The sequence below is a fragment of the Erpetoichthys calabaricus genome, chromosome 4 (genome assembly GCF_900747795.2).
Source record: "Erpetoichthys calabaricus chromosome 4, fErpCal1.3, whole genome shotgun sequence".
Taxonomy (NCBI): Eukaryota; Metazoa; Chordata; class Cladistia; order Polypteriformes; family Polypteridae; genus Erpetoichthys; species Erpetoichthys calabaricus.
In genome coordinates, this window is record NC_041397.2 from 263,545,027 (window position 1) to 263,558,552 (window position 13,526).

General features: G+C 38.8%; 1 protein-coding gene across 1 annotated transcript in view; it reads left to right on the plus strand.

The window, feature by feature from the left end:
* Window positions 1–9,839: 9,839 nt before the first annotated feature.
* Window positions 9,840–13,526, plus strand: part of LOC114651251 (immunoglobulin superfamily member 2-like) — a 42,311-nt gene continuing 38,624 nt past the window's right edge. Inside the window, exon 1 of the mRNA XM_051925680.1 lies at window positions 9,840–9,886. The gene's annotated coding sequence lies outside the window, so the exon portion shown is untranslated. The remainder of the gene's footprint in view (window positions 9,887–13,526) is intronic.

A 13,526-nucleotide genomic window follows, 5' to 3' on the forward strand; every position in this document is an offset into this window, starting at 1 on the left:
TAATAGGAAGGCTGTGCAGATCAAATGGAAAATCTGGTTTCTGTACCTTGTGCTGTAAGCAGTTGTATTGAATGCTATAAGTGACATTAACTTCAAATAAAAAACAGGATTTTGAAAATGTTGTAAATCTGCTATATATGATTTATAGTATAAAGATCTTTAATTAAAAGAGTATAAAGGAGGGGTTAGATGAGTGGAATAAGCTAAAAATAGTTACTACTAAATTTATATTTTCATGGGCTTCATATCAGAATGTTTTGTGTTGTGCCATTCCTTGAAAAAACTGCATGGTGCATATTTATGCTGTTTAACTTTTTAATTCACACAAATGTTACGACACAGAAGTCTTATTTGCAAATTAACGGTGAGGTAGTCAGTATCAACTCATCGTTATTGATTGCAACTATGTGATATTTCTAACATGCTGACCATCACATCCTGTTATAGTGTTTGGTCTGTGGTTTTTTTCTGAACCTCTACCACAAGCCCGGTGAGCTTATCCATGACGTGCTGCATACATACTGTGGCATGCATGTAACCTGCAATAATCTTCAACAGCAACAGTTGAGCTGTCTAAAAGGAAAGGAAATTTAGCTTTGTGGTTATGCTTACAATCGTCCTCAATCCTTTGCTTTAATTTTAAGGCACAATAGATTGATATACTCTTCATCTTTGTATCTACTATCCTCTGTTTTTTAATTACTGAATTGTCAGGAGTGGGAGCCCATCAAGGCAACATTATCATACAGTATATCACAAAGTTGTTTTCATGTACATCCCCAAATACCAGCCATACCAGTGAAGTTTAATATCCTCAATGAAGCCAAAATTTTAACACACAAATAAATCCCTATTTGGTGTATTATACATGCTTTTCCAGCACATTCCACAGATGCTCGTTCTGAATAACTCTTCTGTGGGATTGGACCAGAGGGGCTAGCCTTCACCCCCATATGCATCAATGGGCCTTAACCACCCATGACCCTGTTGCCAGGTCACTGGCTGTCCTTCCATGGATCACTTTTGGCAAGTGCTAACCACTGCATAGTTCAAGAATCCCATAAGACCTGCTGTTTTGGAGATGTTCTGACTCAGTCATCTAGCCATTAAAATTTGGCCCTTGTTAAATGCTTATGCTTGTCCAATTTTCCTGCTTCCAACACATCACATTCAAGAACAGACTGTTCACTTGCAACTTAGCATATGCCACACCTTAACAGGTGCCATTGTAATGAGATAATCAATGTTATTTACTTGTCAGTGGTTTTAACAATGTGGCTGATCTACTAATCAGTAGAGCTCCAGTAATCAATATGTGGTTGGGAAACAAGCAGGCCCCTGTTTAATGTAGGGCAATATGAAAAAAAGAAAGACAAATAACCCACAAGGGTGCTATTGAACTAGAAAATTAATGTAGTGCTTCTGAGCATTCCACCTCAGTTGCAGTGAGTCTCAACATTGACTTCATCCTTCCGGTGCTGTGTGGTTTTAAAGAGCTGGTCTTTGGAAGTGGTGGGTCTTGGTGGTGAAATGCCATCACTTGTCTTCCAGCTGATGTCCTTCTGAACTGCGGATGGAAAGAAATGCTGCATTAGAGTGTCCCCTCTTGTCCTGGGGTACTATTGCTTACCTGTCCTGAGTCCTAAAGATACTTGCATGTGCTTGACAAGGGTTCCTTCTTAGCACATCCTCAGTGAGAAGTCATGAACAAGGGAGAGAAGCTTTGGTCTTTGGCATGAAGAAGACCCTTATGATGTAGAATCTTGAATCTTTCAGGCTGCAAATCCAGAAATCACCCCTCCAGTTGGATCTCCTTGTGAGACGCTAACCACTGTAAAGGAGCATGATCAGTAATCAATGTTAACTCTCTACTAAAGAAGTACAGTAATCCCTCCTCCATCGCAGGGGTTGCGTTCCAGAGCCACCCGCGAAATAAGAAAATCCGCGAAGTAGAAACCATATGTTTATATGGTTATTTTTATATTGTCATGCTTGGGTCACAGATTTGCGCAGAAGCACAGGAGGTTGTAGAGAGACAGGAACGTTATTCAAACACTGCAAACAAACATTTGTCTCTTTTTCAAAAGTTTAAACTGTGCTCCATGACAAGACAGAGATGACAGTTCTGTCTCACAATTAAAAGAATGCAAACATATCTTCCTCTTCAAAGGAAACAGAGAGGAAAGCAAACAAATCAATAGGGCTGTTTGCTTTTAAGTATGCGAAGCACCGCCGGTACAAAGCTGTTGAAGGCGGCAGCTCACACCCCCTCTGTCAGGAGCAGGGAGAGAGAAAGAGAGAGAGAGACAGAGAAAAACAAAGTCAAAAATCAATATGTGTCCTTTGAGCTTTTAAGTAAGCGAAGCACCGTGCAGCATGTCCTTCAGGAAGCAGCTGCACACAGAAGGTAGCAACGTGAAGATAATCTTTCAGCATTTTTAGACGAGCGTCCGTATCGTCTAGGTGTGCGAACAGCCCCCCTGCTCAATCCCCATACGTCAGGATCAGAGAAAGTCAGAGCAAGAGAGACAGAGAAAAGTAAGTTGGGTAGCTTCTCAGCCATCTGCCAATAACGTCCCTTGTATAAAATCAACTGGGCAAACCAACTGAGGAAGCATGTACCAGAAATTAAAAGACCCATTGTCCTCAGAAATCCGCGAACCAGCAGAAAATCCGCGATATATATTTAAATATGCTTACATATAAAATCCGCGATAGAGTGAAGCCGCGAAAGGCGAAGCGCGATATAGCGAGGGATCACTGTAATACCTCATTTGGGTAACAGCAAACTTTATGGCGAGTGCCTTACATTCCAAAGTCCCATACTTTCTCTCCCGGTCCAGCAGTTTCAACCATCCAACTTAGCATCGTTACCAGGCTGGTGTCAGACATATTAGCCTGGCTGACATTAGAGCTTTCTTAAGGTCAATGGGTGCTGCTTCAGCTTTTTGACTCTACACCTCAGCATTAGGGGCTTGTTGTCTAGTAAATTCAGTCAAAGGTGTAGCTCTTTCCAAGAACCAAAACGCAAAATTTTGGTAATATCTCACAAGAGCCAGAAAAGCTTGTTCCTGCTGAGATACTGAATGCATTTTTTTCTTTTGTCTAATTACTCAAGGGAATCTGCCAACACCCATTTGTCATATGAACAATGAAAAAATATTGGGCTTTCTCCAGTTGTTCAAGGAGGTCATCCACTCATGGCATGGGGTAAACTTTTAACAGGGAGACTTAGTTCAGTTTGTGAAAATCATTACAAAAGTGCCGGCTACCAGTAGGTATTGGCACTAAAACAATAGGACTTGACCAAGGGTTTAAGCTTTCCTCTATAACCCCTAGACCAAGCATACGTTTAATTGTCATCTCAACCTCAGCGTTCTTTACCTCCTTGAGCTGATACGGGTACTCAATCACAATGACCCCCAGCTCTGTGATGTGAAGTGAAGTCAGGTCCTGTTTGGTGTGTACTGTTTTTGAAATGGACAGGATAGCAGTTTCCAACTGTGTCTTTTGGGTAAGGGATACTTTTCTCCTTGAGATTTAGTGAGTTTGAATTCTTAAAGCACGATCTACCCGTCTTGAAGGGGGATGCTGTGTCATCCCATTTCTTCCACAGCTTTGACAGATTGATGTAGTATACATACTCTTTAGGTTTAGGTTGAACAAACAAGTAATCCACCAAACCTCTTCACTCTTTAATTTCAAAAAGTCCCTGTCAGTGGACTAATAACTTAGAGTGAGATTTTGGAATAAGCACTATTACTTGATCTCCAGGTTGAAATTCCCATAAAGCTGCTCCCTGGGTTATAACCCGGATTCCGCTCTTTGCACATGTTCTTTGTGTTCATTCATATTTTTGTGAATCACTCACTCAGCTGGGTGATATACTCCAATATGTTAACTAAAGGCAAGGTTTCTGCCTCCCAGCCCTCCTTAAGCAGTCCACTCAGCTGTCTCCCTTACAGCAACTCAAAGTAGGAAAAGTCCTGATAATCAAAGAAGACCAAAGAAATAATCTGATCCCAGTGTCTTCCATCTTCTCGTACAACCTTCTAAAACATCATTGTGTTAGCATTTGGTTGAAATGCTCCTCTAACCCAATCATCCGGGGTTTGTATACAGATTTTTTTAAGTGTTTAATATGTAGGTGTTTGGTGCCCTTCCTTAACGTGTCCGATGTAAAAGGAGCCTGATTTTTTTTTAGAACCTGTTTTGGGGTTTCCACCTGTGCAAAGACCCCTTCAAGTTCAAGGCAATACTCTTAGAAATAGCCAGATGGATGGGAATAACCTATGGGTATTGGGTGGAAAGAAATGTTGTGTTAGTGAGAGTGTCCCCACTCATCGCATTGTGATGTCTCAGGTAGTTTTCCTACCCTAGATTGGGTTCAAATTCATGCTTCATGTCTGTTTTTGATTTATTTATATCAATGCTACTTTTGTTGACTATCTGCAATATTCTTTGTTTTTTGATTTTGTTTATATATATAAGCAAACCTATGTTATGCTCCAAGTGTTTTGTGGGTGTTTTCCCAAAAGGTGGAGTCACCTGCGACTCAATGCCAGGAACTGTGCCCTGCTCTATAGATCTGGAGGGTCTCCCACAGTTCCTTGTGGTTCATTCTGAATTTGCTTGAGAGGTTGGTGAGTGTTTTCTAGTTTAGTTCCATGTTTTTTTTTTTTGGGTTCATTATACTTTTGACTGTTTTGCTTTGTATTTTGACTATTCATGGAATTTCATATTGGGACTTGTTTGCCTTCGATTACCTTTACTACTTTCTTCCTTTTTGCCTAGTGTGCAGAGCTGTATGTATTTACAGAGCCTTTTGTGAAATAAACCTCATAATATAATAACAATTCAGTGCTTGCCCTTTTTACTAGCTAGGGTTTGGTGGTGATATCCCTGTCTAATAGGCACTACTGGAAATATTTCGGGACTACGTGCTTTGGAACTCTTTAGTGCTTGGGACTCCTAGCTCAGGGCATCTAGGTTGGCACTGCTTACCTGTCTGGAGCCCTCAGGATGTCTCCTACTTATACTCTACATATACACTTTATATACTAGCTGTGTTGACAGGCTTCATCCAGGAAATTCTACAATTACAATTGGCCATCAGTAAAGCATTCCTAATTTTCAGTTTTATTACTGGGCAGCAAACATACAAGCCATAAAAACCTGGACACAAATAAATGAACATACACAGGCTTGGTCCGCAATAGAAGTAAAATCCTGTAGTACTTCTTTATATTCCCTGCTCTGCTCTCCAATAAATGCAAGTTATCGCAAATATACTAATAACCCAATTGTGCTTTACTCACTCAGAATATGGAACCAAATTAAAAAGCATTTTAAGATGGAAAATCTTTTATCAGTGGCACCTCTGCAAAAGAACCACCTCTTTCAACCTTTGCAAGTATATCCAGTTTTTAATACCTGGAAAAGTTTTGGGATTAAAATGCTCAGAGATCTTTATATAGACAACATATTTACATCTTTTGAACAATTACGTTCAAAATTCAACCTCCCAGCTACACATTTCTTTCACTATCTTCAAATTAGAAATTTTGTTAAACAGAAATTGCCCGATTTCCCCCACCTTGCACCCTCCACAATGCTGGAAAAAATACTGCTCAATTCCGAGGAAACAAACACTATTTCCGCAATATATAAAATCTTATTAGAGTCCCTACCTTTCAAAGATCCAAGAGGATATTGGGAAGAAGATCTCTTAATCAATATATCAGAAAAGGAGTGGAAGGTAGCAAAGCAGAGAATTCACTCGAGTTCTATATGCGCAAAGCATAGAATTATTCAACTAAAAATTATATATCGAGCCCATCTGTCTCGCTTAAAACTGTCCAAAATGTTTCCAGGGCAAGATCCAACCTGCGAGCGCTGCAACCAAGCTCCTGCCTCACTGGGTCACATGTTCTGGGCCTGCACCAAACTAACATCATTTTGGACAAAAATTTTTAAGTGCCTCTCAGACAGCCTTAGTATCACAATCCCTCCTAACCCACTAACAGCTGTGTTTGGTGTTCTTCCAGATGGACTTGAAGTGGAGAAGGACAAGCAAACTGTGATTGTATTCACTACACTCTTGGCACGCAGACTTATTTTGTTAAATTGGAAGAATCCTAATTCTCCTCTTATAAGTCAGTGGGAAACCGATGTTTTATATTATTTGAAATTGGAAATAATCAAATTTTCAGTTAGAGGATCTGTACAAAATTTTTTCAAAACATGGCAGGATTTAATCAATATTATTTTAGAATAAGAGAAATAACTATTACCGCATTTAACTCCCTTCTCCATCTCTTATTTATATAGATATTTACTTCTCCTTTTCTTTTGTTTAATGTTGCCTTATTAAAAAGCTCTAAGCAATTTTCCTTTAGCTAAGCTCTCCTTCTCAGGGGTGGGGTTTGATTAGTCTTCAAATTTGTTGGGTTATAAATTGATCTGTTTGTGTGGAATGATTACAATGAAAATTAATAAAGAAAAAATATTTAAAAAAAAAAAAAGTGAAGCATTCCTGCTATACTGACTGAATTGACGTTTGTTGGCGGTCACTGCAAAACACAATTTTACATTGTCACACACGTGCGCTTGGGAGGCAGGTAAAGAGCTCAAAAGAAGGTAATTACATACTAGGTCAGGGGGCAGCAGAGTACAATGATCCTTTCTCTTTTATCCCTGAAGACCAAACACGAGACATTCTACCTGGGATTGTGGACACCATTACTTACGGTCTCAATGACGTCACTTCTGGGCCAGCTGACACCACTTTCGTTTCTGGTCCTGATGACATCACTTCCAGTTCCGGGCTCGATGACATTGTGTCAAGGTGTATTCTTCCACAACAGAAAACTTTATTCTTTTGAATTCAAATAGGTAATTAGTAGGAATAATGGGAATTTTGGATATAAATATAATTTGACCCTGGAGCACATACTGTAAAAATGGCAGCTTTGATTAGATTTGATTGTACTAACTTGATCTGTAATTTTGTACTGTTATGGTGGGTTTACAGTAGATCAAAAGCAATATGCACTGAATTGTGGTTTCCTTTTACAGCATTGATGTTTACAGGCTGCATGTTTACATGGCTTATGCAATAAATTGAATGTTTAAGCATTGTACAGAAAAGAACAGGTAAAAAATAATATGGAGGAACTTTGTACAATGTCTACTTCCTCTATGTTCTGTGTTCTGTCCAAGGGACACCCCTGTACTGAGTTCTGTAAGTGTTAAACTGGTCAAGCTATGCTATCACTCCTGGGTTGTGTTGTACCCAGGCTTGAATTGTTGTTTCTGTTTTGAAAACCAGAGTGTCTGATATACAAGGGGACACCACAGGTCTTTGCAATTTTGCAAGTATTTTACCAGCAAAGGCCCCTGAAGCTCACCCCATTGTTCAAAGTATATGTACTGTTTATAAACAAGAGCAACAACCATATCCCTCCCAAACTCTTATCGAATTTGTATACATGTCATATCACATTACAAGGAGTTAGAAGAATCCAAAAGAAATGGAAGTACTGCGTGTACCAGAAGACTCAATTTGCTAAGCCCATCTTCTTTTAGCTGTGTGACACTTTCAATCGTAAATTTTGGTTTTAGTAGCGGCCTTTATTTTCATAAAGCAGCAGCCCCATTTCTGTGCTTTATTCCTTCTCAAAAATCTGGGTGACAATCTGGAATTAGGCCTTTCAGGTCTGCCTGTAATGCATGTATTACTCACCTTAGTGCTATGTAATAAAAGGGTATAAGGTGGGAAGCAGCTTGGGACAGGGTGCTAGTCTATCACAGGTGCTCACAAAGAACATTTATTGAAAAGAATAACATGAAAATTACAAAATGTGCATTGAATAAATTCAAAGAAAACAGCTGCAATGTTTTTGGGCTGGGCTATGCAATTTGAAAGTCTCCCTGTTCTAATGCTAATGTTTACCAATAATTATCTCAGTAATGAGCTGCGGCATTAAAATTTCAGAGCCAACTAGTCACAAACAAAAGCACATCATGTTGGGAGGCAGTAATAATTCCATCCGGGAGATGGTTAGATTATGGTAGCTCTTTTTTTGGTGATCTTTCTAACACTGTCATAATAAGCAAGGCAGGTTTTACGCATGAATCTATTTATTTTCTACATTCACTTTGTCCAGTTCAAATCTTAAGGGAGAATAGCCCTTCCTGGTAGTATTATGGTGCCCACACATCTTAGATCATATTCACATAACCATACTAATTACTAAACAGATATATTGATTAACCTAACAGGCACATGTTTAGGATGTAGGAGAAGAAACCAATGTGTCAATGTAAATCTTGCATGAATTCCACAGAGATAGCGGTCAGATCAGGATTCGAGCTCCGTCTCCTGGTGCTGAGCCACTAGTACTGACCACTGCTCCACCATCTTTCATTACTGTTGTTAGATGAATTTAAATACTGTAGCTCTATTGTCAGTGGCTCTTGCGACACTGGCGTAGTAACTACTCTGTGTCATCTGAATAAACCTTAAGACAAAAAAACAGTATGAACACTGCCTATTTTATACTGGTATTTTTTCACTCTGTCGGGACTCTTACCGAGTGCATGTTCAGATTAAAAGTGTTTCTTTCTTCTCATATATATAACCACACCCTTCAAATTTATCCCAACCACCTAAGTCTGCATTCTAACAATTTATCCGCAATTGTACAAAAATGAAAGGCACAAAATGGAAAACAATTGATGTCCTTTTACATCTGCACGTGACCTTCTTCATTTCAGTGGCTTTAATTATATTTTTCCACTGGATAGGTTCCCATTAAGTCATTTTTAAAACTAAGAAATATGTTTTGTATTTTCTAAATTGGCCCTAGTGTGTGCTTGGTGTGTGGGTGTGTTTGTGTGTGTCCTGCGGTAGGTTGGCACCCTGCCCGGGATTGGTTCCTGCCTTGTGCCCTGTGTTGGCTGGGATTGGCTCCAGCAGACCCCCGTGACCCTGTGTTCGGATTCAGCGGGTTGGAAAATGGATGGATGGATGGATGTTTTGTATTGAGGCATTGATAGTTAATGCTTTTCTTACTATTATGATTTAGATTTGGCTAATGCCTTCATCTAAGGTGACTTACAAGATAAGGATGCAACACAATAGATTAGGTCATTGTTTTACAGTTATAGCACAGGACTGTTAAGTGGCCAGAAACAGGAACTGAACCAGCAACCTTTTCATTTAAAGTTAAAGGTGCTTAACCACTGCATTAGTTGCAGTACCTTAATATAAAGTAAGCATACAGGCTCAGTAGGGCATCTAAAACATCTAGAAAATCATGAAACAAAGCAGTACTGTCATGGAATTGATAAACTGTTGTTTGTTCCGAACAACCCCTTCTAACTTCCTCCTCCCCCCAGCTTCCTCATTGTCTGCACACAACACAAGATTACCATCTCACCGACTGAAGAACAGAAGAAGAGAGCTTACTTGACATGCATGTCTGTGTTTCGTGTTTGTTTCATTCAGTTTGCTTATTTCTAATACTCAAAAAAAAAGGGAGTCAAGCTCCAAAATCAGTAGATGGCAAAACTCACTCTGGGAAAACAAGAAACTGCCTACTAAATAATATGTGTAGGGAAAAGGACAGTGTATTAGGCAAAATATACCACCAAATACAACTCAACAAGTGAACATATTTTATCACTGAAAAATGTAAAATAAGTGTTTCTTAACATCAGCTAAGGGTGTGGGAGACTAATATGCCTTATTGTCCACATTTTTTAACCCCCTGCTCCTCACATGTGCCTTGGTATAAGCTGAAATCCGATTCTCTGCATGAAATGAATTGGATCAGCGACAGTTGGCTGTGTGGTGCCGGAGCAGAGGGAATTTCAAATTGAGGTACAGTTGAAGGGTTTACTGTTTCTGTTTATTTTTATGACACTGAGATATTACGTACATTTGTAAATTAATTTTTATATTGCCAGTGCCAAGTAAACTAAGTCCTGGGTGTGTTGATTGTGCCATCTCTGTGGACGTCCTCAGGGACAGCATGGAAAGAGACTGCAGTGTATCTCTGCACAAGCCATGGAGAAAGTAAAACGCAGGAATTCTTTGATCTGCTTTATACAGTATTTCATCCAGGCTAAAAAAAAAAAACCTTATGACTTCCTCTGAAGAAGACTAAATATTTGTATCATTGTTCTTGGAACACTTTGTACTTTTAAAAAGTAGATTAAGATCGCTTCTGTAAATTTTATTTCTGGATTAATTTCGCTTTGTCTAGTGCAGATTATAGAGCACAGCCTTCTTTAATTTACAAAGGGATGTTGAATCACTGAATGTGGTGTACACTTTAAAATTTTCTAAAAACGCTTAAAAACTTATCTCAGGGTGATTTAATATATTGTTTTATTTTATAACTAATTATTTTTGCAATTAATGCCTTCATGGGACTCTTGTAATAGTTTAATCAAATGTATCAGTATTGTTTTAAGTGTAAATCGTATTCAAACACATTTCAAGTTCAATTTATAGATGCATGATATTTATTCCTCTGCTAAAAACAAGGCATTATTACAAATTGTACTGAATACTTGAAACTAGTATTACTCATTGCTTCAGAAGCATTGATAGAAATAAGAAAGCGTCTAAAATGCAAAAACCGCAACATTTCTGAAGATCTGCTTTGCTTGTTGTCTTCTTTGGCACTCCATAGGCCATCTGCTAAACTAATCTTCAGCCTTAAACAAACATGCCTGCACTTCACTGACACCCTGTGGAACTAATGTCCATAGCAATGTAAAAACACTCGAGTAATGTCTGGAATCTGACTTACAAGCTGCTGCTCTCCTTATTCCTGAGGCCTCTTTTGCTTCACTGTGGCTCAGTCTTGTGTGCTGGTGGTTCTCGGGTCCAGGACTCTAAATTTTATTTCCAAGGTGGTCACCGTCTTTGTGATGTTTTTATGTTATGCAGTGTCACTGGATTACGTCCACCTAATAAAATTAGGTTTGCTGGGCTAATTGCACTCTTCTGAGTGATTGTGGGAGGCGGCGTGAGCAAATGGGCCTTGTAGTGGACTGGCACCTTACCTTGATGGACTGATTTCACTCAAACTGAAAGCTGCTTTAATTGAACGAGTGTGATGTGCCACTGCAAATGTTACAGATATTATTAGTTATATAGAATGAAAATAGTTAAGTCAGTTAAATTGCTGTTTGCTTGTGCCTCACAGTTTCACAGTCCTGGGCTTGAATCCGCAGCACAGTTTAGGGGAGTCACCACCATGGTTTATGTAGTTTTTACTCCGCGTATTCTGTTTAAGTTAGCATGACTTTAAAACATGCACAACAGGTTAACTGCTGACTCTTGTCTGGCCCTCTGGGAGTTATTACGAGTGTGTGATGGAGTACGCGTCATAACGAAACTGATAACCCACCCCACTCTCTATGTTTCTTTTGCCCCCTTGATCCTAAATTGGATTAAATGGGGTTGATAATCGATACTTGATTAAAACTGAATTCAACATAAGCTTTATGAATTATATACTGTACATTAGCTTGTTTTAATCACTAAAATACATATGGGAAAAATTTGGGCTACAATTCCCCTAACCTGCTTTTCTTTTAGGAATGTAGGAGGAAGATCAGAGTGTAGAAAGGACAAATCCCACAAGTGCAAGGGGAAAAATGTACAGCTCCACACAGTGCTGCTGTCTGAGTTCACACCCCAGATTCTCAAGCTATGAGACATCAGCTCTAAATATTCTGCCATTACTTAAACACACATTGGAAAATTTCATTAATTCAGCATGCATTCAAACAAATTACTTAATTTGGTTCTCTAACTGTAATTGAATGTATTCAGTGACATTTCTTACTAACTGATCCTTACCCTATTGTGGATATTTTATTAGCTTTTCTAACTGTAGAATTTAATAAGCCTGTATAATTATAATAATGCGCTGTCACACCAGTTTGAGTGTTTTTTTCTACTACGTGTACATTTCTATTTTTTTTTAAGTGACACAGCTTATTCTACAAATAATTGATTGTTAACCACTTTTCCATTATTAGTTTACAAGTGTGTAAAAATGTTGCCGGGGCAGTCCTGGCCCCCCACTACCCTGAATTGGATTAAGCAAGTTTGAGAAGGCAATGCTATGTTACTATAATCTGTGAAAAATACTGGAAGGTCTGACAAAGCTGGTGTATAGTTGGATTTATGCAAACAGCCTTACAAATCACAGTGGCTTAGTTATTTCTATATTTCTAAGTTAAATCACTAGTGTTAAATGAACTCTTCTGTTGTTAAAAATATAAAGTGTAAAGATTGTTTCCATATATACACCACATTAATTTGCTGGAAGTGATTTTGCTATACAAATTAAGTGAATGCTTAGAACTGAATTAGCAGCCTTGGACTCTACAGTTCAATGTCTACTTATCTGCAGTGTCAAGAAGAATCAGAAGAGAGTGAAAGGGATGATTAAGGAAAAACGCACTCCATAATAAAAGAGAATAAAATTTGCTACTATGCTGATCTCAGACAGTGTGGCATGATGGAACAAGAGCTGTTGCTTTCAAGCTGCAATTCTTATTCTGGTCATTGCCTGGGGTTGAGTCTGCATGCACTACCCATGTTCTCATGAAATTTTTACAAATAGTCCATTTTCCTATTGCATTTCAAAGATATGTGTGATCAGTTAAATAACATGTCTAATTAAGTTTAGGATGTGTAAGTTTTCCAAACTGGTGTCCAATCTAGGACCTGTGTCCCACCCTGTATTGTAGCCACCATGACCAGAATAGGCTGCAGCTCCCTGAGATCCAGTCATTGAATCAGCAGTTTTGGAAAAATAGACAGAGTGAATGATTCCTAAAAATCAAAAGAGATACATTGGATTAAGTTGCCTGCCGTTGCTCTCTTCTGAAAAATTCTTACTTTCTTAAAAGTCACTTTTTTGTAAGAAGTAGCCATACCGAATGCACTTCAGAACAGGTTATCCGCCTGAAGGTAAGCATATAGATAGATAGATAGATAGATAGATAGATAGATAGATAGATAGATAGATAGATAGATAGATAGATAGATAGATAGATAGATAGATAGATAGATAGATAGATAGATAGATAGATAGATAGATAGATAGATACTTTATTAATCCCAAGGGGAAATTCACATACTCCAGCAGCACCTTACTGATACAAAAAACAATATTAAATTAAAGATTGATAATAATACAGGTAAAAACAGACAATAACTTTATATAATGTTCATGTTTACCCCCACGGGGGAACTGAAGAGTCGCATAGTTTGGGGGAGGAACGATCTTCTCAGTCTGTCAGTGGAGCAGGACAGTGACAGCAGTCACTTCGGTCATTTCGGCCCAGCCAGTACTTGGATGGGAGACCATCTAGGAAAAGCTTGGGTTGCTGCTGGAAGAGGTGTTGGGGAGGCCAACAGGAGACACTTACCCTGTAGTTTGTGAGTAGATCCCAGTGCAGTGATGGGAACAATGTGCTGTACAAACTTTCAC